This window comes from Macrobrachium nipponense, chromosome 38 (genome assembly GCF_015104395.2).
Source record: "Macrobrachium nipponense isolate FS-2020 chromosome 38, ASM1510439v2, whole genome shotgun sequence".
Classification (NCBI taxonomy): domain Eukaryota; kingdom Metazoa; phylum Arthropoda; class Malacostraca; order Decapoda; family Palaemonidae; genus Macrobrachium; species Macrobrachium nipponense.
The window spans coordinates 9,468,677-9,492,061 of NC_061098.1; the positions used below are offsets into that span (position 1 = coordinate 9,468,677).

Below are 23,385 nucleotides of genomic sequence, written 5' to 3' on the forward strand. Positions count from 1 at the left end.
AACCTTTATTTATATACATGTATATATATTGTATACATATATGCATATTATTATTATATACATATATTATTATATATTGGTATTTTTATAATGCATATTTCCTCTCTTGAATGTGTGAAATGTTAGCAAAGAGTTTTGCAACATTTTCAGATTCCTTAGCTAGCGTAGAGTTATAGGATGTCTAAAATGTATGTTCAGATTTTGCATAACATAGTGTAAAAGTTAATATATAACATAGAATGTAAATAGAGAGAGATTAACTTTGTCCGTTCCAAGATAGAATTGTTTCCACAACTTGTCATCACCTCAGATTAAGAGATCTCGAGATCTCTGTGTTGTTGTGGAAATTTGTCATCGCGTCTGAAAAGTGACTTTTGTGTCGTTCGAGTACGTGTCTTTGTTGAGCATACTACGTACAGGGTTTCAGACACGTACTTCTTTGTCGATAACCACGTGCAGATTTCAGGATTTTTCTGTAAAGTTACGTCATATTAGAAGCTTCTAGAAAGATTGCATCATCTTTCACATGCCCAAAACGTTTTGTGTGAAATCCACTGTCCAGTTTCCGTGAGAAAGAGATTCATTACAGATTTTGAATCCCTGGCATTCAGACATATCTCTCTCTCTCTCTCTCTCTCTCTCTCTCTCTCTCTCTCTCCCACGCCATACTTGATATTAACGTAATGTAAAGATTTTATACTTACTGAATGGTCACTCATGAATTTTAGATTTTGTATTTCTAAGAGTTATTTAGTGTTATTTAGTGCTTTTTGTGGAATCTGAACAAACACTGTACAAGTGTGTAATGGCACCTTTTCTTTTGAGAAATATTGTGAATTGTGTGGTGAAATTTATTTTTAACAAGCTGCAGCAGAAAGAAACAATTGGTACCAAGGTAAAGTGATACTATAAGTTTATTAGTTGCAACTAATAGTTACAATGGTTTGGTGAAACTTTAAATTTTTACACATTGCAAATTTTTGTGTTTTGTGTTTCATTTGAAGTGATTTTTGTGCATTTATCCATTTTCTTGTTGAAGTGATTTTTTGTGTGTGCATTTATCCATTTTCTTATTGAAGTGTGTTTTTTAAATTTTATGTTCTTTGTGATTGGTACTTTTTACAATTTTGGTATTTCCACATTTTTCTGTTTTCATTTGCATTCACAATTTGATTAACTTAGTTGTTTTCATTAATTAATCGTTGCACATTTAACCGACTTTAACACTTGTGAATTAATTTGCATTTACTTAGAATTCTTTCAAGTTTTATTGTAGTTTAGCACTTGGGAATTAATTTCCAAATTTTAATTTTTGCCTAACACTTTTGAATTTAGATTGAATTAATTTTCTTGAGTTTTGCAATAAATTAATTTTGATTTATTTTTACTTAATTTAATTCAAGAATTAATTAAACTTTGCTTAGTTTTCAAATAACAGTTAAAATCCATGAGATTGTGAATTTCACTTATAAATTTTGAGTTTGACAATAAATTTTTGTATTTAAAATTTTTAGAAGAGTTTTCCTTTTCACCAGTATAATTATATGATTTGTATAGGCAGAAACAAAGAGTGGTAATTGAGCTGTTTTCCTTCAATTTGCTTGAAGTGAGTTAGAGCCAGGGAAGTACTTAGACTTCTGCAATCAAGAAAATACTTATACTTTTAAAGTTTTTGAAGGAATGATGCCCTTTAATTTATTTAATTACACATAAGATTACCTCACACCTGTTTTAATGAACTTAGTCTGATTTTCTGCAATACTGTTGCATTTAGAGTATTCAGTCGTTTGCTACCTGTGATGAAGGTTCAGGTGTCAGGGTGTTGTGAGGTAACAGTTAATGATTGGTAAGTATTGTGTAGTAACCAGATACTTGGCACTCCGTCACTATATATATGTATGTATGTAGTATACATATATACATATATCTATATACAAAATATATATATATATATATATATATATATATATAATATATATATATATATATATGTTACAGTTAATATGTATATTCCCTGAAAAAACAGTTAATACATATATTACCTGTTTCACTCAGGGAATATACATAATACCTAAAAATTTCAATTTCAGTTATTATACATATTACCTGAAATTTGGAGACTTTTTTTTTTATACTTATTCCCTAAACTGAAAATTGAAGGGGTGAAGTGAAAATATGACAATACAATATGAAAAATAAAATACGATAACTCTTGATAATCATTTATTTCCAAACACATCTTATTCGTAAAAAACATGATATGTAAAAATCCGAGACAATACTAAAAGTGACATTTGTTACGCTTTGTTGTTACATGGCAGTTTAGAATGACATCTTGAGTTACATTTCAGCTGAGATTTAAAGCATTTACATCCTTTTGTCTGACATCTTCTTGTTCCGTTACAATTACATTTCACAAAACCTTGACCTCCGCAAATAGAAACCTCCTGGACTGCTTTTCTCACTCGGAGTGTCGTTTGCATATCCATATCTTCAATGAAGTACAGAGCTTACCCGCAAATGTCAAATTGATTTCTACTAAATTTTCCGTCTAGCACACCACTTTTGGTTGCAATTTTGTACAGCTCTTGTGAATCTCTTTTAACAATGACTCCAATCACATTTTTAGGATCAGTTCTTCCTCGATCAACATTAGGGATTGGAACAGTGACATTGTCACCAACATTTGCTTCTGTCAGGACTCGTCGACTCCTTTTCACTATTTTCTGGGCCTTGTAGTTCCTGGGCTTCCCTCGCTGTTTTTCTCTCCTTAAAGACCTGATTACGACGCAGTGACAGTGGAGAAATGGCTGGGGGTGTACAAGGCTTGTAGGGGACTTCAGCAGGCATCAGTGATGCTGATCCAGAAGTTTCACCCTGGACGACAAGCAAACAGAGGTCCTGCTTCCTCTGGCCCAACCGGCAGAACGAGTAGTAGTATCAAAGCTGCTGTTTCTTACAGGGTTGGTGCTACTCAGCAGCTGGTGTACCGGGGCTTACAGGGACTTCAGCAGGCATCAAGTAATGATGATCCGGAAGTATCCAAACCTGGCGCCACTCAAGAGTTATCGTATTTTACAAATGTCACTTTTAGTATCGTATTTTATTTTTCATATTCTATTGTCATATTTTCACTTCACCCCTTCAATTTTCAGTTTAGGGAATAAGTATGAAAAAAGCCTCCGAATTTCAGGTAATATGTATATTAACTGAAATTTTTAGGTATTATGTATATTCCCTGAGTGAAGCAGGTAATATATGTATTAACTGTTTTTTTCAGGGAATATACATATCAACTGTAATATATATATATATATATATATATATATATATATATATATATATATATATATATATATATAGATATATATATATATATATATATATATATATATATATATATATATATATATATATATATATATATATATATATATATATATATATATATATATAGTATATATTCGTTATTTTTCCATCTAATCTTCATTCTCTCTCTCTCTCTCTCTCTCTCTCTCTCTCTCTCTCTCTCTCTCTCTCCCCTCCTTCGTCGAACAGATAAGAATTCCTGCTTTATCGCATCAAACGAATTTCTGTTTCTGGGATTGTGGCGGAAGTGGGGGATGGGGTACCCTGGATGGAGTATTTTATGGGGGGTGGGGAGGGGAGAATTAGGACGCAATGTTTTGGGGGCGGGGCTTACGAAAATGGTGTAATATGAGTACGAGTGAATTAGATATTACACGTCAGTCGACTGCAGGTTGCTTTGAAGGTAATACATTACTCTGCCTCTTTCGTTTTAACACACACACACACACACACACACACACACACACACACACATATATATATATATATATATATATATATATATATATATATATATCTAACATATATATATATATATACATATATATATATACATCTATATATACTATATATATATACATTATATATATAGATATATATAATATATATATATATATATATATATAATATATCTATATATATATATATATAAATGATATATTTGTATGTATATATACAACACATATATATATTCCTGTATTGTATCTACATTTTCTTGGATATTATTATTATTATTATTTTGTTTTTTTGTTTATCACAGTCTTTAATTCGACTGGGTGGTATTTATAGTGTGGGGTTCCGGGTTGCATCCTGCCTCCTTAGGAGTCCATCACTTTTCTTACTATGTGCGCCGTTTCTAGGATCACACTCTTCTGCATGAGTCCTGGAGCTACTTCAGCCTCTAGTTTTTCCAGATTCCTTTTCAGGGATCTTGGGATCGTGCCTAGTGTTCCTATGATTATGGGTACGATTTCCACTAGCATATCCCATATCCTTCTTATTTCTATTTTCAGGTCTTGATAATTATCCATTTTTTTCCTCTCTTTCTCTTCAACTCTGGTGTCCCATGGTATTGCGACATCAATGAGTGATACTTTCTTCTTGATTTTGTCAATCAACGTCACGTCTGGTCTATTTGCACGTATCACCCTATCTGTTCTGATACCATAGTCCCAGAGGATATTATTATTATTGTTTTTATTATTATTAATATATATAAAAAACATAAAAGGCTATTAACCTTATAGGTTTATCTTGGTATTTCCAAATACTTATCAATAAAATTGTGCAAATCATAACTTTTCATTTATTTTGATACTACTATGCTTAGAAAATAAAATATAAATAAGTAAAGGTGAAAATAATTATTTATAGAAAAGTTGGTCTATTTTTGCGACGTAAATAACAAACAAGGCGTGATCCGACCTCCAGCTTACTCGGGGGCGCGTGCAAGATTATCCCCTGACACATATAGGTTGTAAACATTATTATTCCTAACTTAAAGTGAATTAAAACATTCTAAAATCTACGGTCAAATAGCACGTTGTTTCGCCAACGAAAATTAAAATAAATACACTGAATCTTATTACAAATAGTTGTTCTGTACTGTTTAACTTGTACATTATTTATTTTTTACATTTTCATTCTAATAAATAAATCAGTAATATGCTATTTTAAAATTCCTGTATCTTTAACTGAAAGAAAAACACCTTTTTCAGGCCTTTTCAGGATTTTTCATAGACCTTCCCTATACCAAACCACGCCCCCACCCCCACCCGCCCCCGCCAACACCAATAACAAAATAGTTTGCAGGCTTACTCCCCGAGTAAGCGAAAAAGCAAATAAATAAGTAAATAAATGTCAAGATAAATGAAAGAATGAAAGAATACGCTAATTATACTCGTAACTTCAAATTTCAAGAAGAGTCTCCGAAGACTGAATAGATAAGAATTCTCGAGAATGTGAAGATGAAAATAATGATACAGAAGATAAACAGATGGAACCTTCCACTTAACCGGACTTTTAACAAATACGACGAGATAAGGGAGAAGTCGACGTGAGAATTAGGACAAGAGATAATAATGCAACAAAGAAAAATAGTCAACCCTTCAATTTCATTTTATCTACTTAATTTTTTTTTTACCTCAACTGATTTTTAGTCTCATTTTCAGACATTTCGGGCAGAAGTCATGACTCTTGGAAAACAGGATATATCAACCATATCATATCCCGTAAGTATGATACGATATTGTGTTAATATCATAATTATATTATCACTATTTCATCCATCATTTAACCTTACTAACGTTTGCTTTTGAAATTAATATGAATGAAAACCCAGCAGATCATATTTTAATCTTTATCGATGGCTTATCTTGAAACCGGAACTCGGTAAAAAAAAATCTTAGTACCATTACTTAACAAGTTTTCCCTTCGAACCATCCATTAGTCATTGGTGACAAACAGAGAAGATTAAAGAATCTTCAACGCCGTTTCCTTTACAATTGAATTTGTTGCAGGATCTAGGCGGGATAGACAACAAAGGCTTCGAGAAAGATCTGAGCAGCGCACCGGCGCATGGCGAGACGCCGCACGTAAGTCTTCCCAATCTTTTCCAAGTAGACTAAGGCTCTGATATTTGTCGTAATCCTTCGCTTTCTCTCTTTTTAGCTCTTTTTCTCATATAAATATGACTGTTATTGTGTTGTCTTTTATCTCTGTTACCCCGTACTATAGGCCTACCACAATAGAGATCAATAGGTGTCTTTAAATCTGCAAGTAGGCCTAGTCTCTCTTATGCGTAGTGTCTCGCTTTCTCTTTTCTATATGTTTCTAAGTTAAGTGATGCATGTGACAGTGATTATTACGCTGTATTTTATCTGAGCCACCCCATACTATAGGCCTACTACGATAGAGAACATTGTAGGTTACTTTAAATCTTCAAGTAGACCTAGTTTCTCTTATGCTTACTCTCTCATTTCTCCTTCATATATAATTCTACGTAAAATGAAGCATGTGACATTGATCAGTGTGTTGTCTTTTATCTGAGCCACCCCATACTATATAGGCTCCGAATGGATATCGGCCTGCAGTGAAAGAGAGAAAGTTATAAGAAATGGTGATTTGATAAATAGAAACGAGAAAATATCCAATAAAACCGAGACGTCGAACTCTGAAGCAGAGAGCGGAAGTAAACGCAGTGATTTTGATAAATACAATCGATCGAATACGGCTGACATGTTCGATTGCTTTAACCTACATATTACGACCATCGGTAAAGGGTTGACTTCACCGACAAGCGGAGATAACCGTGAGAATACAAGAGGTGACGTTCGTTATCACGAGAAAAATGTGTCGGAAGATGGAGGCGACGGGTGAAATAGGTCACCGAACTATGACTTGCATCACGAAAACTTTGGGGCGCACCTTCGATTTTAATATGGACAAAATACTCATGAAATTTGAGTTTACTGTAAAGTTTCAGACTTTAAATTACTGGTACGGTAATACTTTCTTCCTGAGTCGATATTTTACTTTTTTTGTGCATAGCGTTCAAGTATATTTTGAAATGAGTTTTTTTATATGCTGCATATTTTTATTTTTATTATTATTATTATTATAATTATTATTATTATTAGTTATTATTATTATTATTATTATTATTATTATTATTATTATTATTATTATAATACTAATAATAATAATAACGAATAATAATAATTATGATTAATTATTATTATTATTATTATTATTATTATTATTATTATATTATTATTATTATAATATTTATTATTTAATTATTATTTAATAATAATAAAATAATAATAATAATAATAATAATTTAACAATAAAAGTATTAATAAAAAATAATAATAAAGATTATCATTATTATAATTTGCAGTAGTAGTAGCAATAATAGGAAAATAATAGATATGTATTCTAGAATAACCATTTATATTTTAGATATTACATTTTCCATTTAAGTATCCTAATGAGAAACCTGTGCTTGATGAGAATTAGCATTTTTGTGAATGTTAGGCCTTATATGTGATAAACAAACTCTCAACTCTTTATCAATATTTGATCTATGCTTTTACGTTTAATGTTACTTTGTACAGAAAATCCTTGTTCACAAAGATAAGATGTGGAAAACTGCAATAAAACCGTTAGTGTTTTGTTATTGAAGGATATTCTTCTTTAACTGAAACCCAAAACTGATCGATGGGCACCATTTTATGCTTGATCTTTAATCCCGGATCAGCAGATATAGCGGCCAGCTCTTCTTCTTCTTCTGCTAACGAAAAGCCAACGTCCTCGGTAGAAATATCAATGAAAGGGTTGCGAATCCAGTCGTACTGCTCGGTGTTTGTTGAGAGAAAGTAATAATTCAGATTACTTCCAGAGTCGCTAAATGACCCACTATTAAAGGAATTGAATCGTCTGAATAGCCTTTTCTCAGCAAAGGAAACATTTCCAAACAGCCTGAACTTGCTTTTCTTTTCCAAATCACTATTTTTTTTCTGGAATGCTTTGATTCTGTCGGTTGACGAGAGAAGATTTTCATTTCTGCTTTGCATAGACATGTTCAGATTATTCATGTGTTGAAAAATATCAGTCAGATATTCCAATTTTGATTCCCAAAACTCACATTCCAAAAGTCCACAAAATTTACTTTTATTTTCTTTGTTAAAAAATGCCAATAGTTCTTCTCGCGAAGTTCAAGCACACGACAGATTACCTTTCTTCTTGACAACCATCTCACTTCTGTGTGCAATATGCAATAGCAAGCGAGTGTGTTGTGAATCCATGTTTTCACAAAGTTGTTCAAATATACGAGCCTTTACTGGTCTAGTCTTGATGAAATTTACCATTTGGACAACTTGATCAAAAACTTCTTTCAATTTAATACCCAGTGTTTTTGCCTTCAGGACCTCTCTATGCAAGAAACAGTGAGTTGTTATTATCTTGGGACTCTTTTGTTTAACAAATGATGCAAGACCTTTAATGGAACCCACCATTGATGGAGCTCCATCGGTACAAATTGCAACCCAGGATAAATTCCATTTCTCAAAATAACTATTCAAAACTGCACTAAGAGGAAGGTGGTTTAGACTCAACTGTAGACTGGGTGCTGTAGTGAGCCGTGAGATTTTGACATAATATTAACTGGGAGTTATATGACGTTTTTCAAAGAGTTAACAAATGTTCCTTTTCAAATGAAACAGTTTGTAGAAGAAACAAGTAAAAAATGTGCCGGAGAATCGAGTTTTCTGTACAGCGTAAAGTCAAGACCAGTGAAAATAGAATTATCTTTGTGGTCTCAATATAATGCTGCATGAGGTTGCGTCGCATGGAACTTTAACAGGGCCCGTGGTGCCTATTCTATAACGTTGTCAGACGCACGATTATGACTAATTTCAAACTTAAATAAAATCAGAACTGCTGAGGCTAGAGAGCTGCAATTTGCTATGTTTGATGATTGGAGGGTGGATGACCAACGTACCAATTTCCAGCCCTATAGCCTCAGTAGTTTGTCAGATCTGAGGGCTAACAGAAAAAGTGCGGACGGACAGACAAAGACATCTCAGTAGTTTTCTTTCACGGAAAACCAAAAATCGAGAATTTCGAAGTTTTTTTTTTCTTCTTTTTTTCTGTGTTAGTACAATAAACGGATGGAATTTTGATGAAACTTCCTGGCGTATGTTGGTCATTCCAATGCCGTAACTGCCTTAATACGTTGCTTACTACGTCGAATGAAAATTGTGAACGTTGAAAATAAATTACCATAAAGATAAGACTATTTTCCAACGACTGTCGAAAACACGTAAAAAATATATGGCGTCAGATATAGAAGGGGCATCATTGTACAACCGTTTACAATCACGCTACAAAAATTGACACCAGAATCACAGTGCATCTTCTTTTGGGGTACATTAATCTATCAATAATTTTGAGTTTATTCAACTCATTAAAAATCGAACTGCTCCAGCTCACTAGCTAAATCAAGCATAACATCAAAATAATAATAGTAATACAAAATTGTTTACAACTCGCGTCCTTCACCCTGATAAGGAATTACTAATCAGTCCAGCGTGAAGCCATTTTATGATGGGCAGAATCACAATAAACTAATAAAAGTTCAGATCCTCTAACAATATGTATCTTTTCAATAACGGTTCATAACAGTTTTTTTCAAATTATATACCTTGTTCTTTGGTGTGTATACGTAAGTAACCGAGACAGCGCTTCACCTCACTCAAAATAAGCGATGTTCCTATGTTTGACCTTCATAAAAACTAACCCTGTCTATAGTTATTCTTTTTTTTTTATTTCGTAATATAATTTACGATTTCATGATATAACACAACATTCCCGTGCTAATTTCGAATCTCATTTGAATCCACAGAATGAGAAATCTGACGCATACCGTCAAGCTTATGTTCCAGCTGTGTGCGGTGACGTCATCGTCTCCGTGAGTAAAAATGATCGTTTTCTGTGTAGCTCTTTTAAAGACCTGATTATAAAACAATTCACTTTATCTTAATCGTTATTTTATACACTTGCATACAGACACTTATAAGGTTCTATGCATATACTGTAGATTTATAAATACATAAGTAAGTACACTGACATGCACACATGTATATAAATGCGTGTTTGTGTGTACGTATGTGTATGTTTCATCATATATATATATATATATATATTTATATATGTGTGTGTGTTTATGACAAAACATCATATAATTTTCCATAAACTATATATATATATTATATATCTATATATATATATATATATATATATATATATATATATATGAGCAGATAAGGAAATACTCTTTTATAGGCCAAAATCTAAAATGATGTTTACTGCATACTGATAAAGCAGGTTGTAAACAGTTAAATCTCGAAGGATTTTACCGTGTATATGTGAGGTTCAGGTTGATAATTTTTTTTATTGCTATTTATTTCGAATAAGTAAGAGGCGAAATTACTGTAAATCTCTTTGAGATTAAAATGAAATCTGGGAGTTTTCAAAAAAATGAAAAACATGAACTATAAGGAAGGACTATATATATATATTATATATATATATATATAAATATATATAATATTATTATATATATATGATATATATATATATATAATATTATATATATATCTTATTAAGAATATATGTATAATTATATATGTATATATATAATATATATATATATATATATATATATATATAGTATATATACGGATCAAGAAAGTTAACTAACTCATTTTGCCATGCAAGAATGCTAGACTGCCTCTCCCATCGGCCGACGAAGGGAATTAAAAACGACTCAAACCACCATTTTCCCTTTCTCAGAATCTTCCCGGGAACACAGAAGAAGGAGGAGATGGCGAAGAAGAAGAAGATCAGGGCGTCAGGCAGCAGTGGGGCCGACCGATAGAGTTCCTTCTCTCTTGCGTCGCCATGTCCGTCGGTCTAGGAAACGTGTGGCGGTTCCCCACGACTGCCTATGAGAACGGCGGAGGGGCGTTCCTCATCCCCTACTGATAGTCCTCACGTTCATCGGAAGGGTAGGTCTTCACTGGAGCTCTTAAAGAGAGAGAGAGAGAGAGAGAGAGAGAGAGAGAGAGAGAGAGAGTTTCAACTACTTTTCAAATAATCGTTTGCTAAAGTTACTCAAATGCTCATTTACCAGAAATTCGTTTTACAAAATTCACCTTTAAAAGACTCAAGTATAGTTCTAGCGATCTAAGAAATGAAGAAAGTGACTAAAACCAGAAATATATTTACCAAAATTCGCCTTTAAAAGACTCAAGAAGTATAGTTATATCGGTCTAAGAAGCTATCAAAATCGCCAAAACCCTTTCACAAGAAACATATTTTCCAAAATTCGCCTTTAAAAGACTCAAGTATATTTCTGTTGGTCTAAGAAATTAACAAAATGCCAAGAACTCTTTCACAAGAAAATATATTTTCCAAAATTCACCTTTAAAAGACTCAAGTATATAGGCTTATCGGTCTAACCGATAAACTAAATCAATATCCACATTTTCTTTTCCATCTTCCAGCCTCTTTACTTCCTGGAATTAGCCCTGGGGCAGTTCTCCTCCTGTGGGAGCGTCAAGGTCTGGAAGATGGTTCCTGCGTCTAAAGGTGAGGGAACTGCAGGGTGGTCTGCCCTGCTTCTTTCTCTGATAATGGAGTTCGTTTTCTCTTTTTTTTCCGCGCGTACTCTATTTGTAAATGAATTATCTTAACACCATCGCAGAATCTATAGATTTATGCATGAAAATACCGGCGCATAGCCTATACAAACCCACACATAGATAAATAAACGCGATTATAATGCTTCACTGAAAATTATAACAGCTAGAGAAACATTACTATGAATTAGACTCTACTGATGCAGCCATAATTCTAGTACCATCCGAAGGGTTCACCTCCTGAATAATAATAATGACAATAATAGCCAATGTGAGCTAGTACCATGCGAATAGGGTTCACCTTCTGAGTAATAATGATACTGACGACAATCCTCCTTGGCAGGCGTCGGGTACGGGCAGCTGATTGGCACCTGGTGCGTGGAGACGTACTATTGCTCCCTGATGGCCATCAACGTGTTCTATTTCTTTGCGTCTTTTGCGTCGGTGCTCCCTTGGTCGTACTGCGACCCGGACTGGGCTGACGCCTATTGCGTCGATTCGGGGAACTTCACGAAGACGAACTCTTCTAATATCACCACCAAGTCCTCGGCTGAGGAATACTTCGAGTGAGTTTCAGTCTTTTGATCGCATGTTCGTGATTTTTAACAATATTTTTTCTGTTCGTTGGTTTTTATTCAGTGATTCTTGTCGTCATCAATTGTTCGATTAAGTTTTGATACCCGTTTATCAATATTATCCATATTGTTGCTTTAACTTGAAGTCAAAAGATATACCAACATTTATCATTATAATTCTTTTCATGTAATATAGATTTCTGTCCTTCTATGAGATGCATTCACAATCAATTTTATATATAAGAAAATTTTTGCTGCATTATATTGAACATTTAAACGAATATTTCAGGATTGTCTTCTTTGTCTATTCTGAAGAAGTTCATTTTATCTTCAATTACAGTCTTCTCATTATTATTATTATTATTATTATTATTATTATTATTATTATTATTATTATTATTATTATTACACATTGAGACTAATCCCATGTATTTCGTTCTTAGCCTAATCAGGTTCAAAGACAAGTAGGCCTACTGTTTATTCCAACACTAAACAAAATTTCAAAAACACTAAGGGAGGGAGGGTGGACCTTTCCTAGCTAGTGACCCCCAAGGATTTTCGTGGTCGTTATGTAGGACTAATATTTTTTGGTGGTCATTATCTTGATGATATTTACAGGACACACTATCTAAAAAAAGGTGCATAGAAGGTTCAGCCTCTTGAAACCAAGCTGGAGAATACGTTCCCTGTAAAAATCCCAGACTTAATAAGTCAAAAAGTCTAAATTTAAACCTTCCTAACAGCAACTACGTGTTGCACAAGGCTGACAACATAGACGACGGCATCGGCGCTCCAGAGTGGCGACTCACTCTCTGTCTTCTGTTCTCCTGGATCGTGGTCTTCCTCACTTTAGTCAAGGGCGTCGAATCATCAGGAAAGGTGAGAGAGAGAGAGAGAGAGAGAGAGAGAGAGAGAGAGAAAGTCTGATATCTCGTGAATGGTTACACCCATTAGGCCGATGGTTGTTATGGGTCGAGGCAATGCCTTTACAACGGCGCCTCTCAATCGTTAGTTATCTTTAATTGTTAAGCTCTTTAATTCTTTTTTTTTTCGTTTTTTTCACATCTTATTTCAGGTCTCTTTTCTTATTTCATTTTGTTCTTCTCTAAATATGAATTTTCCAACAATATATTACTTCGCCCAATCCTAAAATCACAAGTTACACAATCTGGTGTTTTAAAGCAACAATTTGACTTGTTGTAACCCGGGAGTTACCAATGCTATTCGACATCTTAATGGTTACCAAAGAGAAAGATTTCATAGTATTTTTGCCAAATTGCGCTCATTTTATCGTTTTACTTCTAACTGTAAATCGTTATTTCCGTTATCGAAACTACTTTGCCTTAGAATCTATCTTACTCCTCCCCCTCCTCTTCCAGGCAGCCTACTTCACCGCTCTCTTCCCCTACGTGGTCCTGCTGACGCTCCTGATTCGCGGAGCCATGCTTCCAGGAGCCGTCGACGGTGTCCTATACTTCATCACCCCTCAGTGGGAGAAGCTACTCGACCCTAATGTAAGTCTCTTTGAGTCTTTCCTGTTCTTTTGACCTAGATGAAAAAAATCGTTTAGTCTCAGAGGAATGAGCAATGGCAGAATGGTCGAAATTGTCCCATAACTGCTTTGATTAGTATATGTACTCTCCGGTTCCTCCATGCAGGTCTGGTACGCGGCTGTGACGCAGTGCTTCTTCAGCCTTTCCGTAGGATTTGGCGCCATCATCAGTTATGCATCGTACAACGATTTCCGCCATAATATCTACAGGTATAAGAAAGAATCCTTTATCTCTTTAAACCGTTTTCGAGTTCGTGGCTGTGAAAGGGATTATTCTTACTGAATATAATATATAGCTTTGATTCTGTCACTTATTATGGGCTACTATTTTCGCATAAAAGCAATATCTGAATTGCATAAGAGAAACAGTATTTTTAAGGAACTGATCAAAAAAAATAAAACTTATTAGTCTGATTCCTAGAGAAATTCGGATCACCTGAAGATTAGCGACCCCTAATACCTCTCCTGAAGAAAATCGACCCCAATATTTTCCTCCTGAAGAAAAGCGACCACAATATTTTCCACCTGAAGATAAACGACCCCTGCTTTTTGGTGTCTCCAATCTTCAGGTGACCCACTTTAGCTCATAATATTATAGAAAAAAGGAGAAAAAAATATAGATATATATTCATTAAAAACTACTTTATTGAAAATTTGTTAAAAACTCAGCATATTGTCTTGCAATTTCAGTACAAAAATAATCAAACCTACTGTAACCCCTGTGGCTAGCGAGCGCAACATTACCTCTTGCCAGAACATACCGAGCTTGTCAAGAATCTTTAAATATGCGGATAAGGCGCGAAGCGCCGTTCCGCCACGGCCTTACTGTAACCCCTGTTAATTCCTCACCTTAAGAAAAACGACCCCAATATCTTCCACCTGAAGAAAAACGACCGCAGCGTGTACTGGGGTCGTTTTTCTTCAGGTGATCCAGAAATTCTATCGCCAAACAGTTCTTATCAGTTACTGCCAATCAACTACAGTCAACCTTGACAGAGCTAATCTCACAAACTCCTTTCTAGAGACACCTGGATCCTCAGCTTGGCCGATACGCTCACTTCTCTCTTGGCTGGGTTCACCATATTCTGCATCCTTGGCAACTTGGCCTACGAGCTCGGCGAGAAGGTCGAGGACGTCGTAAAGGGAGGATCAGGACTTGCCTTTATATCCTATCCGCAGGCCTTGACCAAGTTCGAAACTGCGCCACAGGTAACCGAAGAACCCTTGAGTTCACCCGATGGTCTAGGACTCTAGACCATGGTCTAAAAGCGTTCATCCTTACAACGTAACAACGAACTTCTTTCCCGTCTCACTTTCTAGAGACCGTGGTCTCACACACTTTCTAGGCCGTGGTCTCACCCAAATGAGTTAAAATCCATAGGCCTAGTACTTCATGACTGCATTATTATGTAACAATTAGGAAGGGTGATTTTTTTGTAAACATGCCTCATTTTGACCTGAAGAACGGGAAGTTTTAATTTAAATATACGGACTGATTATTTTAATGTGACGTAGGCCTACACTTTAAATTCCTGGACTTTTCACTACTTTTATTTTGTAATCACTGGCATCAGTTTACCTTACCCTGTCTGAAGGTAGGCCCAATTTATATATTTCTGTTACAGTTAACTCAATAGAAGATACACAATTCAAATGTAAACTAAAAACAAAATACAGCTATTTCATTTGTCTCGAATATCCCCATCAAACTGTAAGCATAGATACTACGAGCCTCCATCATGTTGATAATTGTACTATCAGTTGATAATATTACATAATTTAAGCTATTGCCTTCTTCTGCAGCTGTTCGCGGTGCTCTTCTTCTTGATGATGTTCACGTTAGGCTTGGGCTCATCAACGGCTCTCACCAGCAACATCATAGCCGTCTTTACCGACCAGTTCCCGAAGGTTAAGAAAGTCTACATCTGTGCGGCTGTCTGCGTTGTCAATTTCCTGTTTGGCCTCATCTACGTTACGCCAGTAAGTCAACCTAACCGGATAGGTACTGAGGCTCTTTGCTTTTGTAAATTCTGATAAAACGTTAACTCTGAGTTACGTTATATTAAGTCTTTTAATATGGTTAAAATGTCTTCATTTGCCTCTGAAATATAAAACAGTTGAGTATGTGTAAATTTTCACTATTATTGTCATGATTATTATCATAGGGAGGCCAGTGGATGGTAGACCTAGTGGACTACTTCGGAGCCGGGTTCATCATCTATGTGCTGGTCATCATCGAAACGATTTCAGTCAACTATATCTACGGTATGCACGCAGTCCCATAGAGCAATATAAACCCATAACTTAAAAAAGGCCAAAGTTACAAATAATTCTTATAAAAAAATCAGTCTGATCATTTAACTCCTCTTCCGTATTCCCCAGGTTTGCGAAATCTCCTGAGAGACATTAAATTCATGCTGGACGTTGACCTGGGTATCTACTGGAAGTTCTGCTGGGCATTCTTCATACCCGTCAGCCTGACGGGCATCCTCCTGTACAGCTTTATTGACCTCAATTTGCCCACTTTTGACGGAAAGACCTACCCAGATAGCGCCTACGGTGATTAGACCTATGTCGTACATGCTATCTCCTGCTTCTCAGAATATAAACGCTCTTTCATTTAAAACCTTTAGTAACCATATTATTATTGTTATTATCATTACCTGTCACGTCAAATTCGTTTTAGACTTTGTTATAACTATATTATGTGTAGTGCATTACCTGTAGATTATGTGCGATCCAGTTTGTATATAAGAGTAAATTGTGTTTCATACAGCAGGAATATTTCTATAATTTTTTTTTTTAGCTTTCTTTCTAATTATCCATATTTCCTGTTTATCCTGTTTTCGTATGTCTTTTCATCTCTGATATAACTCAAAAAATTATTTATTTAACGAAACTGTGCATTATTTTGCCCGAGTACAGCATTATATATATATATATATACATATATATATAGATATTGTTTTCTTTCTAATATCCATATTTCCTGTTTATCTTGTGTTCGTATGTGTTTTCATTTCTGATATAGCCCAGAAAATTATTTATTTAACGAAACAGTAGACTATTTTGCCCAAGTACAACAGTGCATCTTTAGGCCTATATCATCTTGATTATTATAAGTTTTGCCCATATGCTTTCTCATCTCTTTTTTTTTTACGTTTCTTTAGATAAGTACCGTTCTTTTTTCACCTTTTTTTTTTAACGAAACAGTACACTATTTTTGCCTAAATACAACAGCGAAGCTTAGGCCTATGTCCTCTTGATTATTATAAATTTTGCCCATAAGCTTTCTCATCTCTTCTTTTACGTTTCTTTAGGTAAATAGACTTCTTTTCCACCCACAGCAAGTGGCTGGGTCCTTTCAGCTATCGCCATAGGCATGGTGCCAATTTGGTTTGGTCATTCGGTGTATCGCGCGGATGGACAAGACATAAAACAGGTAATATTGAATCTTGAAAGTAAGGTTTATTCGTAAATTTGACATATTAAAAAAAGTTTAGATGATCTATTTCATCGAAATATTTTAGACCTTGGTCTAAGAAAGAGAATGTCTGTTGACGGCGGTCCGCTCCTTCTTAGACCAAGGTCTCTAGACCGAGGTTCTCTAGACCTTGCCTCAGACATAAAACGGTTCTCCGAATGATGCCTTTTCTCCTCCTTCCGCAGAAACTCAGCAATGTCTTTAAACCCAAGGCCGGGTGGGGGCCAAAGAGAGCGAAGTTTAGGAAAGAATGGGAATCATTACGAAGTAACCGTCAGACAAGCACCAAGAACATGTCCACAGAGCTATAATGCTTCTCATTACGTCATTGGAGACGTGTCAAAAATGCGCTTATCCGGGGGAGATGTTTCAAGGATAAGTCTATTCTGTGGAAATGTTTCAAGATTAAGTCTATTCTGTGGAGATGTTTCAAGGATAAGTCTATTCTGTGGAGATGTTTCAAGGATAATTCTATTCTGTGGATTTGTTTCAAGATTAAGTCTATTCTGTGAAGATGTATCAAGAATATACGTCTATTCAGTGGAGATGTTTCAAGAATACGTCTATTCTGTGGAGATGTATCAAAAATACGTCTATTCTGTGGAGATGTACCAAGAGTACTTCTATCCAGCGGAGATGTTTCAAGAATTAGCCTATCCGGTGGAGATGTCTCAAGAATACTTCTATCCTGTGGAGATGTAACAAGAATAATTCTATTCGGTGGAGATGTAACAAGAATACATCTATCCAGAGGAGATGTTTCAAGAATTAGCCTATTCGGTGGAGAAGTTTCAAGAATACGTCTACTCTGTGGAGACAACCTAGAGGCTACCCACTCAACACAGACGTATTGAGAAGCTTTTTTTTTTTTAATCTGTGATAATTCATTAGTTTTAAGTTATCAATTTAATTTCCGTTATTTTTTCTAGTCCCTTGATTAATATAAACACATGTACCATAAACTAGAAGATGAATATAATGATTGTAAATTAGATTACCCTAGGCTAGATTAGGTTTGGTTAGTTAGACTTGCTTTAACTAGTACTCACTTGAACTAGTACAAAAGCCTATCTTCCCGAATATGACGTATATACTAAACAGATGAACTATAAGACAATGCTGTATATATTTTAATTCAGTTGCAGATTTTTTCCGTTCATTGTAAACCTATTTTTTCTTTGAATAAATATATCAGTTAATGTCATTTTTTTAGCATTTTCCTTTATATTTACGGAAACGAGGGTTAACCAGATTATAAAAAAATAAAATCTATTTTTCAGAAAAGAAAGATGTGAGGTAGTCTCGATATATTTTATATATATATATATATATATATAATATATATATATATATATTATATATATATATTTTAAAAGGAACCATAAAAATACCAAAGTATAGAGAGAGGGATACTATATTTCAGAGACTGCTGTCTCCCTCTTCAGGTAGATGAATGAGAAAAGTTATAGAAAAGGTGGTATTTATACCAAGAGGGTTATATCCACAGGTAAGCCAATTTAGGTCACTCCCGCTGATAATCTTCCTTTAATCTTCTTAAGCGTCGGTTGAATGAAAACCTTGTTGATGATATCTGAGTCCCATGCTCCCTTTGAGATATTCATTACCTCCCTCTCTTTAATCAAGGCCGATTCCATAATTTGACTCTTGTACCAGCAGTTGCTGCTATAAATTATGCGTGACAAACTCCTGTTTATTCTATGGTTATGTTCATTTATATGGTTGGAAACAACTGAGTTCTGTTGTCTATACCTAACTGACTGTTCCTCTTGGTATAAATACCACCTTTTCTGTAACTTTTCTCATTCATCTACCTGAAGAGGGAGACAGCAGTCTCTGAAATATAGTATTTTCTCTCTCTATATTTTTGGTGTTTTTATGGGCTCCTTTTATTAGATGGAATTCTGTTATAAAGGAACATTTTTACCTGTCATATATATATATATATATTATAATATAATATATATATAAATAATATATATATATATTATTTCTCTCTCTATATTTTGGTTTTTTTTATGGGCTTCCTTTTATTGGATGGGAATTCTGTTATACAGAAACATTTTTTTACCAGTCACTCACACCACACACACACACACACATATATATATATATATTTATATATATATATATATATATATATATATATATATATATGTTTTACTTATTAAACAAAGGAATGCAATAATTGCTAGATAAACGTTACATTTAATCCAATTGTATTTCATGACAATACTTGAATCACCATCTGACAATTATACCAGCTTACCGACGTATAGTACATTATTTATGATTTTTTTTCTATATATATAATAGCAACAAGCCCTTTCATCTAGAAGGGAAAGGACTGGCTTAGGAAAAAACAAGAATGTGGTTAGCGTCATATTTCTTCTCAAACTAAATCAAGCCAGCGCGGAAGAAACGCGTGTCATATAGAAATGATATATACTCTTTAAGTCAGTTCAGAGGTTATAACTAATTTGCTTTATCAAGGGAAATGGTCTAATATTATCAAAATAAAGTAGTAAAGTTTGGACGATGGAAAAAGTAATAAGTAACAATTATCATTCTGGACCGCTTTTAAGTATATAATATTTGTATATGTCTTCTGATGTCCAAGCTATTATCCTTTTTGCAAGAATATATAAATAGTCAGAAGCGTACAAGGGTGGATATTATCAACTTAACTCCTACTAACAATTACTTTTCGTGCCTACAGTACCCCCTGTGACAAAAGCACCTATTATCTTAGCCTTATCTAAACTTACCCTCGTTTATGAAAAGTATAACTAGAACTTTACCCCATTTGTCAAAGAGCTTACTGTAGGTAGGTCTAGAACTCTATCATAACTTAAATATTAAGAGTGGTAAGCAATAGAGCACTCTATCACCGCCACTTACTTATTTGGTTAAACTGTATTGGCTCTTAGGCTCAGCAAATCACAGAAATTATATACAAAATCCACTAAAAGACAAGTTCTTTGTTATTTAGAAGACAGTGGTTATGTAAAGGATTGAGATTGTAGCCTTCTAAAAGAAAAGAAAAATATGCTAGTTCTCCCTCTCTCTTGGTATGATAGAAAGATTGAAGTGAAAACAGCCGAATTCTACAAAAGTGCTCTGAAAATTCATTAATTTCTCTCTCTCTCTCTTAATATTAATAGACTGAATGAAATAGTACAGAATAGTTCAGAAAGATACTCCGAAAACTTGCTCTCTCTCTCTCTCTCTCTTGGTGTGATAGGACAAATGAAAATAAACAGAAGAACCATCCACAAAAATATCTGAAAATTCTTTGTTATCTCTCTCTTTCTCTTTCTCCTTACAGGCGCAAAGAAGTCAAAAGAAATGCCTCCTTAATCCCTCGTGTCGTCTCTCTACTTCTCCCATTGCAAACGTGGTTGGTGCACCTTGTCTCTGACTGTTGGTACTACCCGTAGTACTATACAGGAGAGCTCATGCATCCCAGCCGGCAATCCATCGCTATGTTCTGAGACGTTTCCTGCTGGAGACATTCGCGTCTGCAAGATTTCAATATTCAAGTCTGTTAGCTTTCGTCGTGATGGTGTGGGGAGGTCTAATGTACTATCTATAAAGGGAATTTAAAGGTTCGAACCTGTTAACTTTCATTGTGATGGTATGGTTAGGCCTAATGGACTCTATACGTGATTAATTTTAACAAATGGACGCTTAATTATCAGTCTTTTGGGAGTTTCAGGCATTGAGATTTATGCGGTTTAAGATTGATTTTTAATTCTACCTGGTAAATATGTTTTGGGAAACAATAAAATGAAAAAGTTGGAAAGAATACTAAGAATTACACGTTTAATAAAGCTTATCTCTGGAAGTAAAGAAAGATCACCTTTTTATTAGAATATCCATGCCGAATTAGAAGCTCTGCTCTGCAACCATGCTGTTGAGCACATTCCATGTGGCAACATAGGTGGCGTCTTTATTGCTTTCCTGTTGAGAGAAAAAAAATTAAAAATCCCAATAATTGTTGTCTAGAATTTTGAACATGAATGTAGATATCTACTCCATATGATGCAAATACTTCCATTGATTACTGCTGCACACATGCTTAAATAATGGTAGAAGTTCCTTGAAATTGCCCCCCAAAAAAAAAAAATTAAAATTAAACTCTCACCTCAGTTTTTGGAAAAATCAGCCTACACGTTCAAAGATCTGCCACCAATGTGAGCCTCCATCCTCCATTTTGACTTGCTTGGCGCCTTTTTTTTTTTTGTGGGTGGGGGGGTGGGGGGTGGTCTGTGATAGTTGGGGTGACTTGAGGGTGACCTGAACGCGCAGTCCAGAAGTGAACGAGCAGAATCCTATCCTGGAAACTGGGCGTTCAAATGACGCTTTCACCGCCTTAGTCTAATGGCGTTGCTGGTGGTAGTTGGCCCGTGAACCGTATAGCCACGAGCGAACTCCATCAAGTTCGCTTTCACATTTGTGTTGCCCCGATGATTACATGCAACATAACACAAACAAAGCAAAGAATAAAGTTAAAATTAACGAAAGAACGAGAAAATTAAAGATATAAATGACCAAAGGAAAGAATACAAGGGGCAGATAATAAGAAACGAACAAAGAACTTGATTCAGCTCACGGGCAGCCGAACTTCGCAGCAGCGGGTAAAACCACATTGTCTCTAGTCCCAAGAGCATTTTTACCTCTTTTGCTTTATTGCACTTTCGTAAAGCACAGGATGATAATCTTTACTGAAAGTAAATGTATTTACAGTGTGAGATCTTTGCTAATGAAAAGGACTGGGCTAATTTGTTATATAAGTTACTGGATCTAATTTCGTGGCAAATGACAGTAATAGGTATATATATATATATATAATATAAATTATAATATAGATATATATAATATATATAAAATATAATAAATATATAATATATATAATATATCTATATATATATATATATACTATATATAGTGTACGTGTGTGTGTGTGTTCAATTTAGCTTAATATTCACATCTACATATCTTATAATTGACAGTAAGCTGGAGTTATTTCTGTCCAATGGATTTTACCAATGTAGGGTCTACCGTATGCTCGAAGACGATAAAACGCGCCAGTAAAGTTTAGCCTCTGTGTTGGCTTTTACAACTATTAAGCACCATTAAATTAAATTTATAACTGTTGTGAACACGCATCCTCGCCCAGACATAATGCACAGTCACTTTGCAGGCTCAAGTCATCCGGTGCTTGTTTTCTTTAGTTATTTCTTCATTTCCTCTTTCGCTACTTGTTGTTGTCCTATTTTGCTTTCTCATATTCTCTTCTGCATCATCATACGCAGTATTGGCAACAATTAGAAACCCGTCTACCTAATTAATGAGAGAGAATTGGGGGCGTTCTCCTTAACAAGTTCTCAACCTCTGAATCACTGCGCCCCGTTCAGGTGAACCAAACTCTCCCGTTTAACGGGTATGACTCATTAGCAAGCAGGCTTGCAGCCTGCTTGCGAATCTCGTTTGCTTGCTTACATTTTTTTTATTCTTTGCATTGCCTGGTCGCCTTTGAAAACTTTTTCTGCTATGCAAAGAACCTTTAAATCTTCTTACTTCAACGTCCAAAAGAAATATTCAAATAAGGTGTAGCGTCATTTAGGCCTATAGAACTGTCCTTGCTGGTTCTGCTTCATATGCAAATGAGCTTCATATAACACTAAACCAAAATTGGAAAGGTTGTAAGTTGGTTATTGGCGAAATTGCCCTCATATTTACTTTATTTCGATGAAAAATAACGAGAAAAGTGTCCCTACAAAGTTACCACTGCTCACTAGTATTACTATGCCGACGTGCACTTGACGAATTTCTTCTTCCCTCGTAAGGTCTCCAACCACTGCATGTTCACTTAAAGCTACTTAATTCGATTCTTAATGGTATGCTAAGCCTTAAGTACAACAGTTCCAGCTGCAGAAAGGGGGACCTGACGTTTTGATTTACAATTTTTTGCTTGTGACTGGGTACAAGATCGCCAAATAAAAATTTCAAACAGTTTTCTTTCTCTGCCACCTATGTGCCCTCACTACTATCAGTCTAGCCAACACTTAGCTGTACACCTATGCCATTGTTTCTTATTAGCTATAATCTTGTCACATTAGCTGACCACCTAGGTGCCAGTGAGAGGTCTTCCTAAATTACCAATCTGCTTAACATTGA

At 34.8% G+C, this 23,385-nt stretch overlaps 1 long non-coding RNA gene and 1 pseudogene across 1 annotated transcript; one reads left to right on the forward strand and one right to left on the reverse strand.

Annotated features, from left to right (window-relative positions):
* Positions 1 to 3,701: 3,701 nt before the first annotated feature.
* On the forward strand, positions 3,702 to 18,384 carry LOC135209606 (sodium-dependent nutrient amino acid transporter 1-like; annotated as a pseudogene).
* A 1,014-nt stretch (positions 18,385 to 19,398) lies between these two features.
* On the reverse strand, positions 19,399 to 22,043 carry LOC135209608 (uncharacterized). The gene is made up of 3 exons (XR_010313387.1): positions 21,350 to 22,043; positions 21,065 to 21,165; positions 19,399 to 20,723 (listed from the first exon to the last, which is right to left on the reverse strand). It is a non-coding gene; the product is annotated as an uncharacterized LOC135209608 (long non-coding RNA).
* Positions 22,044 to 23,385: the final 1,342 nt, after the last annotated feature.